The sequence below is a fragment of the Schistocerca piceifrons genome, chromosome X (assembly GCF_021461385.2).
Source record: "Schistocerca piceifrons isolate TAMUIC-IGC-003096 chromosome X, iqSchPice1.1, whole genome shotgun sequence".
Taxonomy (NCBI): Eukaryota; Metazoa; Arthropoda; class Insecta; order Orthoptera; family Acrididae; genus Schistocerca; species Schistocerca piceifrons.
The window spans coordinates 840,992,186-841,018,414 of record NC_060149.1 but is presented as its reverse complement, the minus strand read 5'-3'; the positions used below and the strand labels follow the sequence as shown (position 1 = coordinate 841,018,414).

The following is a 26,229-nucleotide window of genomic DNA, read 5'->3' as shown; positions in this document are numbered from 1 at the left end:
TTCATCTACATTTATACTCCGCAAGTCACCCAACGGTGTGTGACGGAGGGCACTTTACGTGCCACTGTCATTGCGTCCCTTTCCTGTTCCAGTCACGTATGGTTCGCGGGAAGAACGGTTGCCAGAAAGCCTCCGTGCGCGTTCGAATCTCTCTAATTTTACATTCGTGATCTCCTCGGGTTGTATAAGTAGGGGGAAGCAATATATTCGATACCTCATCCAGAAACGCACCCTGTCGAAACCTGGACAGCAAGCTACACCGCGATGCAGAGCGCCTATCTTGCAGAATCTGCCACTTGAGTTTGCTAAACATCTCCGTAACGATATCACGTTTACCAAGAAACTCTGTGACGAAACGCGCCGCTCTTCTTTGGATCTTCTCTATCTCCTCTGTCAACCCGACCTGGTACAGATCCCACACTGATGAGCAATACTCAAGTATAGGTCGAACGAGTGTTTTGTGGTACGGATCCCACACTGATGAGCAATACTCAGGTATAGGTCGAACGAGTGTTTTGTAAGCCACCTCCTTTGTTGATGGACTACATTTTCTAAGGACTCTCCCAATGAATCTCAACCTGGCACCCGCCTTACCAACAATTAATTTTATATGATCATTCCACTTCAAATCGTTCCGTACGCATACTCCCAGATATTTTACAGAAGTAACTGCTACCAGTTTTTGTTCCGCTATAATATAATCGTACAATAAAGAATCCTACTTTCTACGTGTTCGCAATATATTACATTTGTCTATGTTAAGGTTCAGTTGCCACTCCCTGCACCAAGTGCCTATCCGCTGCAGATCTTCCTGCATTTCGCTGCAATTTTCTAATGCTGCAACTTCTCTGTATACTACAGCATCATCCGCGAAAAGCCGCATGGAACTTCCGACATTATCTACTAGGTCATTTATATATATTGTGAAAAGCAATGGTCCCATAACACTCCCCAGTGGCACACTAGTATTCCTTGTCACTGTTCTTGGATTGCGTTTGGAAGACGTCTCTGTTGTTGGCAATAAATGCCAACAGTTATGGTTACACCTTGGAGAAGCAATTCCTAGTACACCACACCGTCACTGTTCCACCAGACGCATAACATTATCTTTAGTGGTTCCGCGCAAGTCTTTGTACGGGCAGTTGCGTTTGGGCTCAGCCATCCATTTCTTTTCGTGATATTAGTGTAAGGCACCATTTCTCGTTACCAGTAGCGATACAGGATAGGAATGGTCGGTATTATTCACTAACCAATTGATATATATATATATATATATATATATATATATATATATATATATATTCGGCGACTTGCGCGTCGATGGGGATGAAATGATGATGATTGGGACAACACAACACCCAGTCCCTGATCGGAGAAAATCTCCGAACAAGCCGGAAATCGAACCCTGGCCCTTAGGATTGACAGTCTGTCGTGCTGACCACTCAGCTACCAGGGGCGGACACTAGCCAATTGATGACGAGCAAGCCCATATGACCACCCGTTGATTTTTGTGATTTTGGTTTAGAGCATGCTGTACGCATACACCCGATTTCTGAACGTTCCCCATTGCCTGCAAATGTCGCACGATGGTGGAATGATCACAGTTTACCACAATTGCCAGTTCTCGTGTACACTGACTTGAATCAGTGTGGGTTAATGTGTTTAAACGATCTTCTTCATGCCTCGTAAGTCTTCCTGAATGTGGAGAGTCACTAATATCAAAACGATGCTCCTTAAAATGAGACAACCATTTTCTTGCCGTGCTCTGTCCAATTGCACTATCTCCATACACGGCGCAAATGTTTCTGGCTACTTCCGTCGCTGTCACACCTCTATCGAACTCAAACAGAAGAATATGTCAGAGATGTTCCGATTTCTCAACTTGGCACTCCATTTTCTAGCGTTCATAGCTCCACTCACTACCTCCAAATGACAGAATGACAACATGTAAACTCAAACCGCAACGCTGAACTACAAATAAAAAATAACAATCCATAAATAAACGAGTAATTTTTTAGAACAATTGTTGTGGAGAAACAGAGATCTGGCTAAAAGTACTTTAAAAATGGATTACAAACGGACTCGGCCGCAATAAAAATGATTACTGTTTTCGGTCAGTATTTGAGCATCCTCAGATTCTCATATTATGGTGGTAGGCATTGGCAGGGAACGGAGCAGGCAGTATGACTCCACGAGTCAACTGCTCGACTCTACTTGTAACATACGCTGACGGAATTCCGACAGTAAACCTCTTCACGATGTACAACCCCTCTCTTTAACGTCTGCCATTGTAGTTGTAGGATGTCCTTAACGATTTACAGCCAATGAAAAGATCACGTGACGAAACGCGCCGCTCTTCGTTGGATCTTCGCTACCTTATTTATTAATCCAACTTGGCAAGGCACCCAGATTGATTAAAAATACTCAAGAATCGCTCGAGCTACCATTTTGTAAACCACTTCTTTCGTGTGTGAGTTACATTTCGTTAAGAGTTTCATAATAACTCCCAGCCTAGCGTCTGCTTTTCTAAATTTTTTTGGGTGGCCATTCCACTTTAGGCCACACTGGATGGCGTCTCCTAGAAATTTCACAGTGGTGATTTGTCATCGAGAGTATAATCGAACAATTTTTTGTAAACAGCAGCATCCTCAGCAAAGTGAGCATGCTGTTAACCCATTATGATAAGTTGTCTGTATATTTTGAGAGCATTAGCGTTTCTGTTCTTCATTATCGCACACACGATGTTAGTTCTGGTTAAGTTGAACGTTCGCCGTCCCGTATTACGTACTGAGTGTTACCATTATGATGTCCGCCCCCGGAAGCTGAGTGGTCTCCTAAGGGCCCGGGTTCGATTCCCGGCTGGGTCGGAGATTTTCTCCGCTCAGGGACTGGGTGTTGTGTTGTCCTAATCATCATCATTTTCATCCCCTTCGCCGGCACGGTAGCTCAGTGTGTCCGGTCAGAGGGTTACGTACCTTCTGTAATAAAAAAAACTGAGTTAATTGATCATCAACGAACTTAATCGGATGTCTTACGACGCCCGCCCCGAGCAGATACAACGAACATAAACGAACAAACTGATATTAAAAAAAAAAAAAGTGGTCAGCGCGACAGAATGTCAATCCTAAGGGCCCGGGTTCGATTCCCGGCTGGGTCGGAGATTTTCTCAGCTCAGGGACTGAGTGTTGTGTTGTCCAAATCATCATCATCATCTCATCCCCAGCGACACGCACGTTGCCGAAGTGACGTCAAATCGAAAGACTTGCACCCGGCGAACGGGGTACCCGACGGAAGGCCCTAGTCACACGACATTTACATTTACCATTATGATAAAGTTGGTAACATTGAACTATCGAATGAGAAATTGAGTATTAATTTGCAGAATATTTACGCGGTATACTGAACGGCGTGGCTTCGTTTTGAAGTACATGTTTCGCTTGGAAGATGGTGCAGGACTGCGACGCAGTAGCTGATTGCCGCCAGGCAGACGCAATCAGCGCGCTGCAACTGTAGTCCTCTTACCAGCCTAAGCCAGATGAGTGCGCCGCCGGCCATCTTGCCGCCAACTCTGCTCGCGTGCTCTGGTTTTAGGACTCTATACACGACGGCGATGCGAAAGTTGTTGATATTACCGAAACGGATCTAAATGACAATCAGCGAAATCGACATTAGGAGGTACTATGAACATCGTATCACGTGTTTCTAATGAAGAAATGGAATGTTAATTTTGACGCGAAGTACCACCTTTTTTTTTTTTTTTAATGCATGACTCGAAGCTGTTTAGGTGTCTTTTATTACAACTACCGGTTCCGGTCCGCACCATCCTCATGGTATCTGTATCCACCAAAAAAAAGCATGAAACAGCTAGAAGTGCAAAAAGTCCATTAAATTATACACACTGGCCATTAAAATTGCTACACCAAGAAGAAATGCAGATGATAAACGGGTATTCATTGGACAAATATATTAACTAGAACTGCCATGTGATTACATTTTCACGTAATTAGAGTGCATAGATCCTGAGAAATCAGTACCGAGAACAACCACCTCTGGCCATAATAACGACCTTGATACGCCTGGGCATTGAGACAAACAGAGCTTGGATGGCGTGTACAGGTACAGCTGCACATGCAGCTTCAACACGATACCACAGTTCATAAAGAGTAATGACTGGCGTATTGTGACGAGCCAGTTACTCGGCCACCATTGACCAGACGTTTTCAACTGGTGAGAGATCTGGAGAATGTGCTGTATCCACAAAGGCCCGTACAGGACCTGCAACACGCGGTCGTGCATTATCCTGCTGAAATGTAGGGTTTCTCAGGGATCAAAAATAAACATATACAAAAGACCAAATATTAATCCATGTCATAGCACAAATCAATAGGGAAATCCTGATAATTAGTGTCCATCTGAACTGTTAGACATCTAAAGAATCAAAAAGGTATTTTTGCAGAAGAGGTGGTGTGTCCAATTTGAAATCACAGCTACAAAGTATCACGCAGCTAAATTTAATCATGCCAAAGAGCATCCAAGCGTAGATGACTGTTATGGTTCAAATGGCTCTGAGCACTATGGTACCCCGTCTCCAGCCATCCTGATTTAGGTTTTCCGTGATTTCCCTAAGTCGTTTCAGGCAAATGCCGGGATGGTTCCTTTGAAAGGGCACGGCCGATTTCCTTCCCAATCCTTCCCTAACCCGAGCTTGCGCTCCATCTCTAATGACCTCGTTGTCGACGGGACGTTAAACACTAACCACCACCACCACTATGGGTCTCAACTGCTGAGGTCATTAGTCCCCTAGAACTTAGAACTAGTTAAACCTAACTAAGCTAAGGACATCACAAACATCCATGCCCGAGGCAGGGTTCTAACCTGCGACCGTAGCGGTCTTGCCGTTCCAGACTGCAGCGCCTTAACCGCACGGCCACTTCGGCCGGCATGACTGTTATGAAAAACAAACCAAACCAAAGATAGAAGTTGTATATATGCAGTCTGGCACAGTGGCTTTGCACAACTGCACAGGCTCCGCTAGCAGGCCTCCCTCCTCAAGCGACATTCTCATTCACGCCTCATCTCAGCTGGTATTCCCCCTATCGTCAACAGCATTCCAGAGACTCTCCAATTGTATTAGAGCATTACCTCCGCATCGAACGAAATGAGGATCCCGCCTGAAACCCAGACATAGGACCTTTAATCAGGGTGCTGAGGCGTGAATGGAAATTTGGACTGATGAGAGAGGCGTGCTAGGGTATTCCGTGCAGTTTTGCAACGCTACTGTACAAGTGTGGCGTAGTGGCTAGCCCATCTGCAGAGTGAGCAAGAGACTCAGGTTCAAATCCTGACCTTGGTAGAAATTTTCATCCGTCGCTTCATTCTCCATATATACATCATAGATCCAGAATGAGATTTTCACTCTGCAGCGGAGTGTGTGCTGATATGAAACTTCCTGGCAGATTAAAACTGTGTGCCCGACCGAGACTTGAACTCGGGACCGAGTTCGAGTCTCGATCGGGCACACAGTTTTAATCTGCCAGGAAGTTTTACATCATAGATGTTTGAGATTTGAAAAGATCTCTGGAATCATATGGTTTCATTTAAAGATATAACCAATGCTTCTTCAAGCATTCACTGTTAAAAGTCATTACAACACATTACGAAAAACATTGACTCCAGACACAAGAATAGAGTTAACATTTTACTATAAAATTACAAATCAGATGTTCAAAATGGTTCAAATGGCTCTGAGCGCTATGGGACTTAACTTCTAAGGTTATCAGTCCCCTAGAACTTAGAACTACTTAAACCTAACTAACCTAAGGACATCAGACACATCCATGCCCGATGCAGGATTCGAACCTGTGGCCGTAGCGATCGCGCGGTTCCAGACTGTAGCGCCTAGAACCGCTCGGCTACTTCGGCCGGCCCACAAATCAGATGTACAAGAGTATAATGAAGAAGAAAAATAGTAACATCTCAGAGCCTACAGTGTAAACATGTGCATTTAGCAGTGTCTAAATATAGTCGTAGGAAATGCTTTTGGTGATTGCTTGCACAAAAGATAGTTTGAGAACCTGCCTTGTAATCAGCAACTTCCAGTCAGACCGATCTTTCCCAACTAACTTACATCGTTGACTTCTAAATAAAGTACGCTCTATATAAAAGACTAATCGGCAGTAAATCTCTGTCATTGTCTTCTTTTCTCTGTCTTTCTGCAAATTCCATCAGCAGAGGTGCAGAATCTTTGTTCTGAATTTCATTTTAATCCATCACATTACAGAACGTCTTCTTCGTCGCTAGATTTAGCTAATTGGCAGATCAGTAGAAATAAGTGGAAAAGAGAGCTCTGAAAATCTGTCATATTTCAGCAACAGGGAGAGGTCGCATTCGGACTGCGAGTCTTCCTTGTTCGTGTGAAAGCCTCACCACCTTTTACAAACGCTACAAGAACACCTCTCTACAGAGCGACAGGTGACCTGCATGAAGTGATTTAAATCTCAATTTGCAAACAAGCTGAGCATGGCGTTCGAATTGTATAGATCGTGATGGGTAGAAAAATTTTTAGTCAAATTATATTAGAGTTCGTAGTTCACAAAACGAATAGATTTAGAATGCCTTAAGCTAGTGAAGTGTGTGGGCAACATAAGAGACATACGAGTATCCGCGCCCCAGAAGTCCAAGGTTGAGGATAAACAAGAAATTAGGTTATATCCCCTAGCATCTCTTCATCGACTAGCATTTCCATTCCACGAAGAGACTGTCTGCATCAGCTGCATCTACAGAAAGAACAACACGTGGTTGGAGTATCTAATGTACTCGAATATGTTCTGGATATTAACAATATTCCTCTAGCCACCAACAAAGAAGTGAAACCTCTTACTCTCACAATACCGGCCTGTACCACGTAACTACCATCACGATACGGATATGATAGTGGATGACTCTGTGACAAGTATCATACCATAACCTTGAGCGGGAGACAACTGTGAGAAGCGCTTTCCTTCATTCGTACGTGGTCCAATTTCGGTGTTGCCGAGTACATATCAAACATCTGTGTGTCTGCACTACCATGAGTGGTACACACACTATTGGCCGTCTGGCTCAGAAATAAATTACTCTGAGAATCCAGTACACAGTTTGTCGGGTAACTGCAATTCAGGAAGCATTTGGTACGTCTAGAGACCGTTTTACTGCAGACATTTTTATATTGCATTGTGCAGTCAAGGTCAAATGCCGGTCATGTCGTGACGTGGTTAATCTTGTATTGATCTACGGCGCACATTTTTTGTCTCAGAACCGACTATAAGAGCCTGAGGTGACACTTAGTGCCCCACGAAACGCAGCTGGAACTGCGGTCTGTGTCTCACCTGCTTCAACGCGCCTGGAGATGATATACAATGGAGGGTCCACATGGAGTCTTTGTGGCATTACATTCTAAACTTTGCCAAGGGACTAGGACCTCTTTACAGTGAAATTGTAAAAACGGTTGAATCATTAAAAGACTAATCCACTGATTTCTATATGTTTCAATCACATAACCATTGCCAGCAGTGACTGCTCGTGTCCGATATAGGTAGCACATTCTGAGTTGTTACACCGTCATGTTTAGCGGTGTAATCTAGACAGTCTGATGCATAATCCTTTTTGGAGGTTGGTCATCCACAAACGCCAATTATTGTTGGAATCCAGCACAAAGATGACTCGATGCGTACTAGTCTCTTCCTATCATCCTATCTCAAAATTGCATGGTCTCGGCACCATTTGCATCGGGCTAAACCATTCTTGGTAGTTTTGAGAATTATGAGTCAGTAACAGATATACAGTTTCGTTTCAGATACCGATTGTGTAAACTGGTTGTTTGATTTTTTGATTGAGTTATTACGACATGAAGATTGATTTTCATCCACTATTACTCTTCACCGACGATATCGTACCTCAAATCATGTATGCTGGTGTCATCCTTGACACTTTTTCTCCCGATATACCTAGATGATTGGCAGTATTCGTAGTATTCTATACATCAATCGCGCCCCAACAGTTTGTTCATATCGAAAATTAGAAAGGAAATCTAGTTTATGCTGTACTCTCATACGTCTGACTAACTACACGAGAGAATAAGTAACATGGTCCCTCAAGTACTGTAAGTTAACATCCTGCTCTGCAGTAACAAACGACTGCCAAACCACACACGATTCGCGACGCCGTCTCGAAACGATCTTCGTATTTCGGAACAAAGCTGAACTGGCGTGTTCGTTCAGATCGAAGGAATGTTCTCACACGTCTCTCAGGGTGCTGGTAGCACGTCTGTCACAAAAATATAAATTTTACGGCTCATTATCTGGTATATTAGGTGTTACATGGAGTTTAGCAAGGAAAATATAAAGGGATATGAAAACTTATCTTAAGTAGTAAATTGACACCTATGTATGAGGAGCTATGGAATTGTTTGCCCTCATGGATGAATAAATCTTATTGGCTGAATTACTCATCATGTCTAATTTCGTATTATTCTGTAAAGAAAGTCATTATGACGACACATTTGAGTTAGGTTTACTGGTATCGCACTGGTTCTATCATTTCAAATTTCATACATCGCGTACTTTGCATTTCTTTCACAATAAATTAATATAAGTATAATGTAAGATTAAAAATGAGTTTTGGGGTAGTACGTACACTCCCTGCGAGTATTTTAGTACCACATAAATTTAGTTCTGTAGGTGCGTTTTTTGAGTGCCAGTGCTGATTTTCAACCGCAATTTTATCGCTGCTGTAGACACCACCGTTGTTCTGATACACATCCGTTTGTGAAAACTCGTTTGGAGTGTACTCTTAGATATAACTTATTACGGTGTGCCTTTCGTTGAAGACGGAATGTTGGCATTTCCACAACCATTTGCGTATTGAGATGACGAATCTGAACTTGACGTAATTTCGAAAACTGTAATAATTCAGTACCCTTGCTAACTCAGGAGCTATTACCGCTTGTCAGCTGCAGCGCTCCTTTGTGAGGTGTTTGATGAACTGCGGAGTGCGTTCGTGCACCATTCCGCCTGACAGCTATGCAATGCTTTCATCACAGCTGTAAATGGTGTGCTGAATGTGGCTAACGCGTCATTCCGTGTAATCCGTCTTTCCACATCTTATCATCTTTCTTTCACGTCATATACAATGTATGTTACAACGCGAGAAGAAATACAGAAATTATTTCTCCCTTCGTTGTTAGTCACATACGAAGCGCCAAATAATTAATCTAAAAAAGGACAGACACATGCGATATGCTTTGTGTATCGTGATAGTATCATTTCGTATTATTGACGATTTTATCAATTTATGTAGCCTTCGTCTGTGGATAAAATGAGGAAGTAGGTTAATATTTGCGTGACATGGTGAAAGTCCTGCCTTCGCTGACGGGTTCATCCACCCTAGTTTAAAAAGTGTAATTGGCTTGTTTCTTGTTTATAGTGATATCTGAAGCAATCACACAAGTCTACGCAACAAGAAAATACCGTTTAAACTGCATTAGTATTGAAAACTTAAGTTTAACAGTGAGAAAGGTAAATCGGAAACAGGGAAAGTGACCGGTCAAATAAATAAATCAGTGCACTAGCCCCAAAATGGCTCAACCTGCTTTTGCACTATTGCCGCGAACACTGAGTAGTCTCTTGCTGAAGTTAACAGTTTTATGGCACCAAGAGTTCTCTTGGACCCAGTTTTCTAAAGTATTTACCCTGGACAAGTTGAAGTAGGTCAGAAACGCACTGCAGGTTCAGCAGCATTGAATGTATCTGTAAATTGCATTTCAAGGCTTTGATGACGGGTCTGAGACACAAGAAATGGTTGTCGTAAGCCAGTAAGTGTACGACCAATCGACGATAAGCCCCAAGTCTGGCCTTAAATACAGGATGTATTATAACAATTATTATTAAGGGCATATACACTCCTGGAAATGGAAAAAAGAACACATTGACACCGGTGTGTCAGACCCACCATACTTGCTCCGGACACTGCGAGAGGGCTGTACAAGCAATGATCACACGCACGGCACAGCGGACACACCAGGAACCGCGGTGTTGGCCGTCGAATGGCGCTAGCTGCGCAGCATTTGTGCACCGCCGCCGTCAGTGTCAGCCAGTTGGCCGTGGCATACGGAGCTCCATCGCAGTCTTTAACACTGGTAGCATGCCGCGACAGCGTGGACGTGAACCGTATGTGCAGTTGACGGACTTTGAGCGAGGGCGTATAGTGGGCATGCGGGAGGCCGGGTGGACGTACCACCGAATTGCTCAACACGTGGGGCGTGAGGTCTCCACAGTACATCGATGTTGTCGCCAGTGGTCGGCGGAGGGTGCAAGTGCCCGTCGACCTGGGACCGGACCGCAGCGACGCACGGATGCACGCCAAGACCGTAGGATCCTACGCAGTGCCGTAGGGGACCGCACCGCCACTTCCCAGCAAATTAGGGACACTGTTGCTCCTGGGGTATCGGCGAGGAACATTCGCAACCGTCTCCATGAAGCTGGGCTACGGTCCTGCACACCGTTAGGCCGTCTTCCGCTAACGCCCCAACATCGTGCAGCCCGCCTCCAGTGGTGTCGCGACAGGCGTGAATGGAGGGACGAATGGAGACGTGTCGTCTTCAGCGATGAGAGTCGCTTCTGCCTTGGTGCCAATGATGGTCGTATGCGTGTTTGGCGCCGTGCAGGTGAGCGCCACAATCAGGACTGCATACGACCGAGGCACACAGGGCCAACACCCGGCATCATGGTGTGGGGAGCGATCTCCTACACTGGCCGTACGCCACTGGTGATCGTCGAGGGGACACTGAATAGTGCACGGTACATCCAAACCGTCATCGAACCCATCGTTCTACCATTCCTAGACCGGCAAGGGAACTTGCTGTTCCAACAGGACAATGCACGTCCGCATGTATCCCGTGCCACACAACGTGCTCTAGAAGGTGTAAGTCAACTACCCTAGCCAGCAAGATCTCCGGATCTGTCCCCCATTGAGCATGTTTGGGACTGGATGAAGCGTCGTCTCACGCGGTCTGCACGTCCAGCACGAACGCTGGTCCAACTGAGGCGCCAGGTGGAAATGGCATGGCAAGCCGTTCCACAGGACTACATCCAGCATCTCTACGATCGTCTCCATGGGAGAATAGCAGCCTGCATTGCTGCGAAAGGTGGATATACACTGTACTAGTGCCGACATTGTGCATGCTCTGTTGCCTGTGTCTATGTGCCTGTGGTTCTGTCAGTGTGATCATGTGATGTATCTGACCCCAGGAATGTGTCAATAAAGTTTCCCCTTCCTGGGACAATGAATTCACGGTGTTCTTATTTCAATTTCCAGGAGTGTAGATCTTGAGAAAGCAGAGAAGTTTCCATTTATGCTCTAATTTGATATTTATCTTATTTTTTAAACATGAAAGAAAGAAGTCCACAATTTGCACACCAACGTACTTTTTATGCGAAAAATAGCTAGGACTTGGAGATATGACTTTTCGACACTTCAACCAGCAGCAGATGCTCATAGAATATTTCAGTTTTCCTTTAAATCACCAATAAAGTACTTTCTTAATTACGCTGATTACTCTGGAGCAATTAATTTTTTTCTTTCTAGTTTTGGCAAAACTAGACGTCACGCTGATCAGTTTGATACCCCACTGGGCATTATAGGCTCTCCGTTTGGCTATGAAAATTCGGACAGAAATTTTCCTTCAAATCACTAAGTTTTCCTGGATAATCCTGATGACTTTCGAGCAAAGAAACCTTTCTTTGCAATACTAGATCTCTCTATGGTCAATTTGATCCCCCATTTGACCTGTCCCCACTATTAATTTGATATGAAAATTCGGACGATAATTGACCGTGTAGTTCCTAGTGAGTCTTGTTCCGGTCTGCTCAAATATTTGACCAAAACAGACAAGTTTTCTGGTAGTGAGGTGGTGTCATGCTAATAAATTGTTTGGCGTATCGAGCTTCAAATCTTTGTTTGTGGTCGGTGGAAAATTATTACTATCCAGATAGACGAGGGCCATTCAGAAAGTAAGGTCCGATCGATCGCGAAATGGAAACGACAGTGAAAATTCGATTAAGCTTTGCACGGATGTGTTGGGCAGTGTCTCTAGTATGCCCGGCGATCGCGTCACGTCGCCGTTTTCAGTTTTGAGCGCACAGTAAGCACGTAAAGATGGCTACAAAAAAATATCTTCCACCAAGTACGAGGGTCTGGTGAGAGATTTCGCATGAAGCTATGCAGCCCACATAACATGACTGTCATGCGAATCCTTCTTCATGGCAATTCTCGCCCGCACTCTGCATGGGCAATAAAGATGCTCCAACAACGTTTTCGATGGGAACTATTTCATTACTAACAATACAGGCCGAAACTGACTCCACTGAGTTTCGTTTCTGCTCACATGAATCGCTAGCTAAGAAGACAACATTTTGGCACAGACAACGAGTTGTAGACCAGCGTAGAGACTTGGCAGAAAGCACAGGCGGCTGCCTTCTATGACGAGGGCACTGAAAAGTTGGTACAACGCTACAACAAATGTCTAAGTCTGAGGGGCGAGTATGTAGAGAAGTAGATGGAAGGTCTACTTAACTGTTTCAAATAAAACATTTTTGAATTTCACAGTGGTTTACATTTCGCGACTGATCGGACCTTACTTTTCGAATGGCTCTCGTTCAAAGATAAAAGAGGCAATAACATATGTAATTTTTTGGGATGTACAGCAGTGTCAGATCTTCTCTTCATAACCAAAGAAAAATTTTCATCGTTAGAACATATTGACTATCATTTATCGCTCACCGTCCCACGCTATGATGTGGAACGATGTAAATCTGATCGGCCAAAACATGGAGGAGGAGATTACTGTTTAACGTCCCGTCGACAACGAGGTCATTAGAGACGGAGCGCAAGCTCGGGTGAGGGAAGGATGGGGAAGGAAATCGGCCGTTCCCTTTCAAAGGAACCATCCCGGCATTTGCCTGAAGCGATTTAGGGAAATCACGGAAAACCTAAATCAGGATGGCCGGAGACGAGATTGAACCGTCGTCCTCCCGAATGCGAGTCCAGTGTGCTAACCACTGCGCCACCTCGCTCGGTCCAAAACATGTGTTGCAGCATTAAGTATACAGGGTGTTACAGAAAAGTACGGCCAAACTTTCGGGAAACATTCCTCACACACAAATAAAGAAAAGATGTTATGTGGACATGTGTCCGGAAACGCTTAATTTCCATGTTAGAGCTCATTTTAGTTTCGTCAGTATGTACTGCACTTCCTCGATTCACCGCCAGTTGGCCCAATTGAAGGAAGGTAATGTTGACTTCGGTGCTTGTGTTGACATGCGACTCATTGCTCTACAGTACTAGCATCAAGCACATCAGTACGTAGCATCAACAGGTTAGTGTTCATCACGAACGTGGTTTTGCAGTCAGTGCAATGTTTACAAATGCGGAGTTGGCAGATGCCCATTTGATGTATGGATTAGCACGGGTCAATAGCCGTGGCGCGGTACGTTTGTATCGAGACAGATTTCCAGAACGAAGGTGTCCCGACAGGAAGACGTTCGAAGCAATTGATCGGCGTCTTAGGGAGCACGGAACATTCCAGCCTATGACTCACGACTGGGGAAGACCTAGAACGACGAGGACACCTGCAATGGACGAGGCAATTCCTCGTGCAGTTGACGATAACCCTAATGTCAGCGTCAGTGAAGTTACTGCTGTACAAGGTAACGTTGACCACGTCGCTGTATGGAAAGTGCTACGGGAGAACCAGTTGTTTCCGTACCATGTACAGCGTGTGCAGGCACTATCAGCAGCTGATTGACCTCCACGGGTACACTTCTGCGAATGGTTCATCCAACAATGTGGCAATCCTCATTCCAGTGCAAATGTTCTCTTTACGGATTAGGCTTCATTCCAACGTGATCAAATTGTAAATTTTCACAATCAACATGTGTGGGCTGACGAGAATCCGCACGCAATTGTGCAATCACGTCATCAACACACATTTTCTGTGAACGTTTGGGCAGGCATTGTTGGTGATGTCTTGATTGGACCCCATGTTCTTCCACCTACGCTCAATGGAGTACGTTATCATGATTTCATACGGGATACTCTACCTGTGCTGCTAGAACCTGTGCCTTTACAAGTACGACACAACATGTGGTTCATGCACGATGGAGCTCCTGCACATTTCAGTCGAAGTGTTCGTACGCTTCTCAACAACAGATTCGGTGACCGATGGATTGGTAGAGGCGGACCAATTCCATGGCCTCCACGCTCTCCTGACCTCAACCCTCTTGACTTTCATTTATGGGGGCATTTGAAAGCTCTTGTCTACTCAACCCCGGTACCAAATGTAGAGACTCTTCGTGCTCGTATTGTGGACGGCTGTGATACAATACGCCATTCTCCAGGGCTGCATCAGCGCATCAGGGATTCCACGCGACGGAGGGTGGATGCATGTATCCTCGCTAACGGAGGACATTTTGAACATTTCCTGTAACAAAGTGTTTGAAGTCACGCTGGTACGTTCTGCTGCTGTGTGTTTCCATTCCATGATTAATGTGATTTGAAGAGAAGTAATAAAATGAGCTCTAACATGGAAAGTAAGCGTTTCCGGACACATGTCCACATAACATATTTTCTTTCTTTGTGTGTGAGGAATGTTTCCTGAAAGTTTGGCCGTACCTTTTTGTAACACCCTGTATACACTGGCGATCCAAAAGATTGACACCACCTGCTTAATGGCGTGTCGGTCCACCTTTGTAAAGCAACGCAGCAGCGATTCTACGTGGCATATTTGGACAAGTTCTCGCTAGGTATGTGGCACAAGATTTTTACGCACAGGGTATAGCAAATACGGGCTGATGGTTTGTCGGCGCGGAGCTTCGCAGATGTATTCCATTTGTAGCCAAAACATCAACGTGAGTTCACTATCACGCTCCTCAAACCACTGTTGCGCAATTCGGACAGTTATTTTGCTGGAAGATGTCTTCACCGTCGGAGAAAACATCGAGCACAAGGGAAGGAGGCGGTCCGTTATAATGTTTACGTACTTCACAGATGTCACGATTGCTTCGATTACTACCACAAGACGCACGTTTCCAACAGCCATTCACTTCGATGGTGGCGTATCCGGACATGACTATCTATTTGGGGTAACAAGTAACGTGATTTATCGAACCAGGTGACACGTTCCCATTGAGATACGGTCCAATCTCGGTGATCCTGTGCCCACTGCAATCGTAATTGAAGTGTCGTTGGGTTAACACGAGAACGCGTAGGGGCCACGTTCGACAAGGTGCGCGGAACGGAGTGCTCCGAAAGAGTTGTACGAGTACCTACACCAATGTACTCTGTCGCCAGATATGCCAGAGACTGCCGCCTGCCCTACCTTACAGAGTGGGCAATCCCCCTACCTCCATTTTATGTGAGGAGGTGTGGACTTCCGACACCTTGTCGTCTACTCACGCATTCTGCGTTCTTCGACCACCTTCCACACATTCTCACAACAGTAGCACGAAACAGTCGATCAATTTGCAGTTTCCGAGATGCTCTTCCCCAGGCATCGGGCCATAATAGTCTAAAGTTTGTCAACTCGCTTTCCCCATTTTCGGCCACTACCGTCGCTACAATGATTCTTCAACCCTCTCTGCTTCGCCCACATACTTTCCTTACCGCGTCGTGCGCTCGAAACGCTACCACTAGCCATCCAGTCTCGCAGCAGGCAGTGATCATAATGGTTTGACCATTCAGTCTGTACAACTTCTGACAAAAATACGAGTGTAGGAACTTAAATAGTGGCAACTATTTATTCACAACCGATACAAAAGAGTTACATGTTTGCACCTGTTACTGTCCTTCAAAGTAGTCACCAGTGTTGTGTAGAACCCGTTGCCAGCGACGTTGATGGTGCGAATGGAGCGGTCTAAAGTTATGGTGATTCTCGTGTACGACTGTGATGGTGTTATCCTAACGCATTACGTTCCTCCACGGCAGACCGTCAATGCACAGTATTACCGTTCGTTTTTGGAGCATCATCTGCGACAAGCTTTGCGAAAGAAGCGGCAACACTTTCTGCGCAACCAACCCATGATTTTGCACGACAATGCGTGGGGGCATACAACGCAAGCTGTGGCTTCTCTGTTCGGTCGATGGGACTGGGAAGTACTGCACCATCCACCATAGTCTCTGGACTTAAGTCCTTGTGACTTTGATTTGATTCCGAAGATGAAGGAACCACTTCGTGGCATTCGCTTCAGTACTGTTCCAGAGATTCGACAGGCAGTCGACTGCTCCATTCGCAGCATCAACAGAACAGGCTCTGTTAACGGTATACTACGCCTTCCACATCGCTGGCAACGGGTTCTACACCACGGTGGTGACTACTTTGAAGGACAGTAACAGGTGCAAACATGTAACACCTCCGTATCGGTTGTGAATAAATAGTTGCCACTATTTAAGTTTCAACCCTCGTAAATTATACTGGTCGCCAAACTAAGTAAGTGTTCGTCATAGCGTATGTTACGGCGTAAAGTCAAGCGCCGTCACGCCACTCGGGAACGATAGAGCGGAGTGGGCAGTGACATAGCGTCAGCCATTTGCACGCTGACCGACCCCTTTCCAGGAGGACAACGCGACAGCAGCGGCCTCTATGTGTAGAGGACATAAGCGCCGCGCCCGATTGGTCGCGCCCTGTTCTATAGCAACATCAAGATTAGGCACTGGTATAGTAGCGACTTAGGAATTGTGTATACTGAAGAGATTTCTTATTTTGTCTTTCACCCGTTGCTTGTGACACATATATGTAATTCTCGAAGTTAAGTATTGTCATTGTTCACTTTGTAATAAAAACTCATTAATACGATTTGCTTGAATGTTGTCTAGCGATCCGAGAAAGCTGGTTTCCTAGACACCCCACATTTTATGATCAGGGAGAAGTCAATAGCGTACTAGTTAGCGATTGTTTTTCTACCTTCATTCGTGTCATTATTTAGGAACAACATCAAAAAATTAATCAGGTCACACGCAGTGAACGAGTAGTTGAAAATAGAAATTTTCTTGCGTTCTGCCAGGGAATGTTTGACACGAAATGAACGCGATTGTTGTTCAAAATGTGTGTATATATAAAATATATACAATAAGTAGTGGTCGGCTTCTGATAAATGCCCATTGGAAGCCGATCACATCTACATTCGCTCGTTCCGAGTCCCGAAATATTTCTGCAGTTCGCTTCCCAGGAGGATGCGAAGGCACTTAATCAGTTCGTGTCTGTAGGACAATGCTCTTCTGTGGGTATTGGGTTGATCGAACAAGCTGAAACTTGCTCCTGGCTGAGTACAAAGTCCACGGGCAAGAAACAACCGCGCAGTAACACGGTGTGACAAATAGTTTCATAATAATGAGAGCAGCATAGGTCCCTTTTTGTCAGACATATCAGGCGCGTTGTCGGAAAAGGCGGCAGCGCGAGGCTGTCGATAGATTCTCTCCTCCGAGGCGTCACGACTGCCTGTCATCTTACTCACCACGGTCTGCTGCCGGACAAAGCGAAAATATGTGGATGTTGGCGCTATTTATGAAAACAGCTCAGTCCTTCAGAGAGCAGTGAGTCCAACACAGAAGCGTCTAGCCAGCCGTAAACCGACGCATCTTCCCCCGTTCAGAAGCAGTATACGCCCAAATGGTGGCGATTTTGTGTGGCCGGATAGCGTTTGTGAGTGAATGTTGTAGAATTTTATGTCTTTTCCCCGAAGAGCTCTCTTCCATCGACGACTCACGTAGTCGATTTCCATTTATAGCGACTTCTCGAAGAGCATGCCGAACACGTCTCGCAAGCCGCTCCTATCCCGAGTCGATATCCACCGACATCGATGAGTGGGAAGCTGACACTGTCCCACCTCCTTAGTTCCTCAGCGTACGCCTCGGTTGCTCAACTTTGGTTCTGTTAACTATTAGACTGAAGAATAAACTCAAATAGGCCGGCCGAAGTGGCCGTGCGGTTAAAGGCGCTGCAGTCTGGAACCGCAAGACTGCTACGGTCGCAGGTTCGAATCCTGCCTCGGGCATGGATGTTTGTGATGTTCTTAGGTTAGTTAGGTTTAACTAGTTCTAAGTTCTAGGGGACTAATGACCTCAGCAGTTGAGTCCCATAGTGCTCAGAGCCATTTGAACCATTTGAAACTCAAATAATTGCTTACGTTACAAGCGGACGTCAAACACGCCTATTAGTGAAATTTACAGTTTGCGTCATTCTTAGGTAACACATTTCACATACTTTTCAGATTTGTTAGGGGCAACACATGTACACGTAACAATACAGATTAATTAACGGGCTTTGCGACTACCTCTGTGTCAGTTACAGCAGTGTTTCCCATTGAGGATCACAGTTAAGACCATCTGCTGTATTTTACGAGGCTCGCCTATAAATGCGTCTCGTATTAACATTAGCGTACCGAGCGAGGTGGCACGGTTGTTAAGGAACTGGACTCGCATTCGAGTGGACTGGCGTTCAGATCCTGTGTGGTAATCCTCTTTTAGGTATTCCGTAGTGTCCCAAAAATGAAGAAGGCAAATTTCTGGCTGATTCTTTTGAAGAAAGTCTTTTATAGCCTATTCAGTGAACGGTAACGATAATATCATGCTACTTTGAGCAACGACGGACGCTCCTTCCATTTCTGACGATGTCTGCCCATTAGTAACGACGTACTGCTAGGTAGCCTCGATTACAGTCGCATTGAAGTTCCTGTATCCCGTAAGCCCATATTTTGCTTAGTGGACTACAGTGTGGGAATGTATCGAAAGTAATTCATTAAGAAACACAATATCAACTTGAGTTCTTTTTCTCTCTCACAAACAGATAGAGGAAGCTAGGTTTCAAATGATCAGCACATGTTGAATTTCTAAAAATGTTATCACACGCTAACACAAGATATGTTCTATAGTAGTCCAACAAATTGCTTGATTAGGGTGGAGCTATAGTTTTGTACATCTGACACGTAGCTGTTTCCAACCATAGGAGTCACTTTCCACAATGAATTTTCACTCTGCGGCGGATTGTGTGCTGGTTTGAAATTTCCTGGAAGATTATAAATGTATCCCGTACCAGGACTCAAATCTGGGGCCTTTGCCTCTTGTAGGCAAGCGCTCTACCGACTTTTTAAAATTTGTATTTATTTTTCTCGGGCCGCCACTCTCCCTGTACAGCCCATCCTTACGCTCGCCAGATTATGCACTCATGGGTTAGCTTTCTTTAGCTATATTCGTATTTTTTCTTAATTAACTTAATTCTTTTGCTTTAAAATTAACTAAAAACTTCTATTTCTTCCCTAAAATAAAACTTTCTTCTTCTTAAGGGTATGTGATTATCTCGTTTGTGGCACTGTAGAAGATTTAAAAACATGTTTTTACTTTATTTGAAACTATGGAATTAAATTGCACTTGAATATAAACTCGAAAATTCTTCCTCTGAAACGTAGTTTTCGGGTGTTTACTTTTTGAAATATCCTCCTATTAATAAAAAAATGTACAAGTGGCCCAATTTTTCGGTTTTCCAGTTGCTGTCGACAGTTTGGGCCCTTTCTTGGTTAAAGCGAATTCTATGTGTGCGAGCCGATTTCTAGTGTAGTTTACCGCTGCCATAAGCGCGGGAAGCGCGTGACTCAGTTTGAACCCCGTGACCGTCGGATAAAAAGCTCTCATAGTCACTGCAGCCGCTGGACACGTCTGGAACGCTAGCAGTCTCTGATTTATAACAGTAATTTAGTCTGAATTCTGTTTTCACGTACTTCTACGAAGAGTTAATTACACCTGTGTACTTTACTGTATAGACTAGGGTTTATTAACTCACTCTAAGTTTAAAATGTAGAGGTAATGTAGCAGCAGAACGTAGATTGCTCCTAGCGACTTCTAGGATTACTTTTGCATTACTTGTCATATAGACAAAAATTTATTAAGGATGGACAGTGACAGCGCCGGCTGTGTATAGATGAAGGGGTAGTTGGCCATTGTCTGTAAATGGGTGGAAGCTGTGTTGCCCATATTCGACAGGCTTCATTCCGGCTGCTGTCCTGGGATGCGATGACATTAGGGCACTTCAGACGAATGGTTTGGCGCTTGTGGGACCTATAATGTCGTTTGGGATGTCTGACGCCGCTGCAGCTTCCGATTCGCACGTCCCGGCCGGTCGACACTTAACAGACGCTGATTGGCGAACAGTAGCAGGTTCGCGAATCTCTGGGTGGAAGGCAAAAGTGGCTACTGGCCACACGTCTGTCTTTTTATGCCTCAAAAAACAGATCTGAGGTGTTGTCCACTGCTGAATGTACACTTGAGCCAGTGGAGATGCCATTCCTGTTGTGACTGCGGCCGATGTTCCTGAGAGCTCCAGGCAAGTGCGGCGGGAGGGACTGCTTGTCACTTCGAGCTCCAGTGTCAGGAGTGTGATGTAACCCCTCAGGAAATAGCGGACAGGTTGGGGAAGAAGGTCAGTATCCAAGCTGCTTGCTTGATGGGGATCTCGTCCGAGATGTGGAGGAAGCTCTGCCAGCACTGGGTGCACCTGGTTGCAGATCGTGGCTCGTATAGGCACGAATGACACCTGCCGCCAGGGTTCCGAGGCCATCCTCGGTTCCTACAGGTGGCTGCTTGATACGGTGAAGACAGCTAGCTTCAGTCGTGAGGTGGAAGCAGAGCTATTACTTTGTTCCATCGTTTCCAGAACCGATCGCAGTTCTCAGGTTTGGAGCCGAGTGTCCCGGCGGGGTCAGGGATTTTCTCTGCCCCGTGATGACTGGGTGTTGTGTGATGTCCTTAGGTTAGTTAGGTTTAAGTAGTTCTAAGTTCTAGGGGACTGATGACCATAGATGTTAAGTCCCATAGTGCTCAGAGCCATTTGAACCATTTGGAGCCGAGTGGGAGGATTAACCGAGAGGTTGGATGCAGACCTCTCGACGTCCGCTATCGGTTGGGAATTGTAGAACCCCCCTTAAGATATGAAGATGGTATCTGTTCTTTCAGACATGTCCGAAAGAACAGATATTGTTGGTGACCACGCAGCGCTCTAGAATTTTCAACTGTCCCCGTTGATGTATATCAATGCCTGTCGACAGCTTAGGGTCTTGATTTAATTATCATTTCATTCTAGAGCGCTGCATGGTCACCGATAGTATTTGTTCTTTCGGACATGTCCGAAAGAACAGTCACCATCTTCATGTAGTTAAGGCTAACCGGCCATTGACCTCCTCCTTCGGTGCGGATACACTCGTATTGCCCAAACTCTTACGGAACTTGGTAAGATTGTCTGCCACCAGTAATGAGTGTAATGGGCAGGGACACTACGAATGTAGTGTGTGGACATTACGTTGGGAATGTCGGTCTCACGGAAAGCGTGCAAGGGATAAATCCCTGCGGTCGCACTATCCTCTGTGCCCTCGGTGGCTCAGATGGATAGAGCGTCTGCCATGTAAGCAGGAGATCCCGGGTTCGAGTCCCGGTCGGGGCACAGATTTTCAGCTGGCCCCGTCGATGTATATCAACGCCTGTCGACAGCGTAGGGTCTTGATTTAATTGTCATTTCTCCCCTTAAGAGGTCAGGCGTGCACTACACGCAGGAGGCGGTTACTAGAACAGCGGAATACGTTATGGCGTGCATATGTGGATTTGTTAGGATAGAGAAATCCTCCTCAGGCCCAATAAGATGCGTTCTGGGTCCAGACAGGGTAGCTTTAGTCATAGCAGATCGGAGAAATAAAATGTTAATTTAGTATCACTTAACTGCAGGAGCGTCTGTGGAAAGGTCCCAGAACTAGCGTGGCTTATAAACGGTAAAAATGTCCATATACTACTAGGGCCCGAAAGCTCGCTGAAACCGAATGTCAAACTGCAATGAAATTCTCAACATAAAAGGAAGTAACGTATTTCGAATACATAAACCCTTTGTTGTATGGTTACATGATTGCAGAATAATCACTGGATGCAGTTACTTCCATATAATGTCTAGGAATATGCATACTGAGCGAGTATACGTGGAACGACCCTATGAAATTAATGGCGGGTAAGACAGATGCTAGAGTGAGATTTATTGGAAGCATGTCAGTAAATGTAGTCCATCAACGAAGGAGATACCTTCCAAAAAAACACTCGTTCGACCAACACTTGAATACTTCTCGTCAGTCTGGGATCCGTTAGGATTGGCAAAGAGAGGAAATAGAGAAGATCCAAAGAAGAGCAGCACGTTTTGTTATAGGTTTATTTATTAAACGTGAAAGTGTCAGCCAACTCTAGTGGCAGCCGCTGAAAGAGAGGTGTTCTGCATCACGGTGGTTTACCGTTAATGTTTCGAGAGTGAACGTTCTTAGAAAGTCAGCCAATATATTTGTTTCTCCTACGTCTACCTCGCGAAAAGAGCATGAAGATAGAGAGATTCGAGCCCACACAGAGGCTTACCAGCAATTGTTCTGCCCGCGAACCATTCGCGACAGGAACAGGGAAAGGTGGAAGTGACACAGGTATTCAACGCCGTAAAGTGCCTTGTGGAGTACGCCTGGAGTCTCTGGTGTTTCGGCACATATTTGCAATTTCGTTTTTGAATTGAGTAGCTGCGGTCACACCAAACAATTCTTGCTCATCATTTCTTTCATGCGACACCCACTGTCAACAGAAATCGTCGATTTGTTTCTCATTACAAACAAAATTATTTTTACATCAGGATTTTACGTGCACGTTTGACAGAGCGCTCCCAAATTAATCTAGCAGTATATTCGTTTTACCGAAATGTATTAACAGGGACGGGAAAACACAGAGAATAAACAATAATCCACCAGAGACTCCGTAGCGCTGCGTGCCTGGCGGTAGCAGTCAGCGCGCTCCAGAGCGGTGGTGTTGCTGCTGGAGTACTGGGATTTCTTCGAGTTTTACTGTCCTTTTTAATACATATCGGTAAAACGAATATCGCACTAGACTAATCTGGTAGCTCTCTATCGAATGGGTACGTAGAATTCCGTTTTAAAAATCATTTTGTTTGCAACAGGAAACAAACCGACGCTATTCCTTGGGTATTGTGCGTCGCACGAAAGACTTGATGAGCACTCACTTTAAACGTCCGAGCTAATAGGCCGTGGTCGATGTACAAAACTTTCTCCTAACGTTTCCTCTCCGACTGCGAGAAACATCTTCAGAGGTAAAATGGCGGACTGCAATCAGAATTCGAGGGAGCGCCGAATTTATGGGCATTGTAGAGGGCACCACAGTCCATCACGTGACGTCGGCTGCGAGATTATCTCTAGTAGTGCCAACATTCTCGATTAAAAGTAATCGATCTTCATTCTTACGTTGTAATGTTGACATCCAAATGTTATTTAATTTAACACCATCCTATTTTCTATTGAAATTGCCGGCCGTTGTGGCCGAGCGATTCTAGGTGCTTCAGTCCGGCACCGCACTGCTGCTACGGCCGCAGGCTCGAATCCTGCCTCGGGCATGGATGTGTGTGATGTCCTTAGGTTAGTTAGGTTTAAGTAGTTCTAAGTCTAGGGGACTGATGACCTCAGATGTTAAGCCTCATAGTGCTCAAAGCCATTTAAACCATTTTTCTATTGAAATTATTACGGTGTTTGTAACCCTGTATAGCCTCTTTATACGTATGGACAATATAATGCGATGTTTTCCATTCTATATTCGTCTCAGTGAATTTTATTTCAGGATGAGCCTCTTGGTAACGATATTCCGCTACGGCCGATTTATCCGTATGTCTCAGGCAGCCATTCCTCTTGTTTTGAACCAGACGGATGTTAACACTTCTCATTATGGCGCCTAAGTGTATATAAACCAGAGCCCAATTGCAAGGAATGTCATGCATCTCATGCCGATCTTAAACATTCTTTTAACTTCTTGGTGGGTCTGAAGGTAGTTTTCACATAATACTTGTTCAACACTCTCACAATGCAATCTGTAATCGTAGTGATGAACGGAAGGAAAACTTTCCTATTATTGAAGGATGAGCAGAACATCTACGGTCTACATTCAAAAAGAATGGTTATTCTAACAAGGATATAGATCGAGCACTTCGCCCTAGGGAGAGAATCAGGAGCGACGAGGAACGACGGCGGCCCAAAGGGAAAGTTTTCCTTCCTTTCATTAGTAAGCTTACAGATCGTATTGGGAAAGTGTAGAGCAACTAAGGCGTGGAAACTACACTACTGTCCATTAAAATTGCTACACCAAGAAGAAATGCAGATGGTAAACGGGTATTCATTGGACAAATATATTATACCAGAACTGACATGTGAATACATTTTCACGCAATTTGGGTGCATAGATCCTGAGAAATCAGTACCCACAACAACCACCTCTGGCCGTAATAACGGCCTTGATGCGCCTGGGCATTGAGTCAAACAGAGCTTGGATGGCGTGTACAGGTACAGCTGCCCATGCAGCTTAGACACGACACCACAGTTCATCAAGAGTAGTGACTGGCGTATTGTGACGAGCCAGTTGCTTGGCCACCATTGACCAGACGTTTTCAGTTGGTGAGAGATCTGGAGAATGTGCTGGCCAGGGCAGCAGTCGAACATTTTCTGTATCTAGAAAGGCCTGTACATGACCTGCAACATGCGGTCGTGCATTATCCTGCTGAAATGTAGGGTTTCGCAGGGATCGAATGAAGGGTAGAGCCACGGGTCGTAACATATCTGAAATGTAACGTCCACTGTTCAAAGCGCCGTCAATGCGAACAAGAGGTGGCACTCCATACCATCACGCCGGGTGATACGCCAGTATGGCGATAACCAATACACGCTTCCAATGTGCGTTCACCGCGATGTCGCCAAACACGGATGCGACCATCATGATGCTGTAAACAGAATCTTGAATCATCCGAAAAAATGACGTTTTGCCATTCGTGCACCCAGGTTCGTCGTTGAGTACACCATTGCAGGCGCTCCTGTCTGTGATGCAGCGTCAAGGGTAACCGCAGCCATGGTCTCAGAGCTGTTACAGCCATGCGGATAAGATGCCTGTCATCTCGACTGCTAGTGATTCGAGGCCGTTGGGATCTAGCACGGCGTTCCATATTACCCTCCTGAACGCACCGATTCTATATTCTGCTAACAGTCATTGGATCTCGACCAACGCGAGCAGCAATGTCGCGATACGATAAACCGCAATCGCGATAGGCTACCTTTATCAAAGTCGGAAACGTGATGGTACGCATTTCTCCTCCTTACGCGAGGCATCACAACAACGTTTCACGAAGCACCGCCGGTCAACTGCTGTTTGTGTATGAGAAATCGGTTGGAAACTTTCCTTATGTCAGCACGTTTTAGGTGTCGCCACCGGCGCCAACCTTGTGTGAATGCTCTGAAAAGCTAATCATTTGCATATCACAGCATCTTCTTCCTGTCGGTTAAATTGCGGTTCTGTAGCACGTAATCTTCGTGGTGTAGCAATTTTAATGGCCAGTAGTGTACATTCAGACCCACCTATAAGATGAAACGATGTTTCAGATGGGCTAAAGATGCACGAATTCCTTTGGCTACACCGGGTGTATATAAAATTCCTTGTAGTTGTTGTCTGGTTTATATACGCCTACGTACCACAAAGAGAAGTGTTAACACCCGTCTGATTCAACACAAGAAGAATTGCCGCCTGAAACATACGGATGACTCGGCTTTAGCGAAACATCTTTACCAAGAGGGTGATCATGAAATAAAATACACTCCCGCACGGGGTAGCCGTGCGGTCTATGTCGCCTTGACACTGTGCATGCGGCTCCCCCGTCGGAGGTTCGAGTGCTCCCTCTGGCATGGGTATCTGTTGTCCATAGCGTAAGTTAGTTTAAGTTAGATTAAGTTCAAATGGTTCGAAGCACTATGGGACTTAACATCTGACGTCATCAGTCCCCTAGACTTAGAACTATTTAAACCTAACTAACCTAAGGACATCACTCACATCCATATGCGAGGCAGCATTCGAACCTGCGACCGTAGCAGCAGCGCGGTTCCGGATTGAAGCGCCTAGAACCGCTCGGCCACAGCGGCCGGCTAGATTAAGTAGTGTGTAGGCTTACGGACCGATGACCTCAGCAGTTTCGTCCCATAAGACCTTACCACAAATTTCAATTTTTAAAATTCACTGAGACGAATTTTCATATCGAAAACATCGCGTATGTATAGAGAGGCGATTAAAGCACCGTAATAATTTTAGCAGAAAAGAGGA

The 26,229-nt window shown here is 45.2% G+C and overlaps 1 protein-coding gene and 1 non-coding gene across 2 annotated transcripts in view; one reads left to right on the top strand and one right to left on the bottom strand.

Moving 5' to 3' along the window:
* Positions 1-26,229, bottom strand: part of LOC124722124 (b(0,+)-type amino acid transporter 1) — a 579,051-nt gene that overhangs the window by 348,072 nt on the left and 204,750 nt on the right. The gene's annotated exons all lie outside the window — the stretch shown is intronic.
* Trnat-ugu lies at positions 21,443-21,517 on the top strand. The gene has a single exon. It is a non-coding gene; the product is annotated as a tRNA-Thr (tRNA).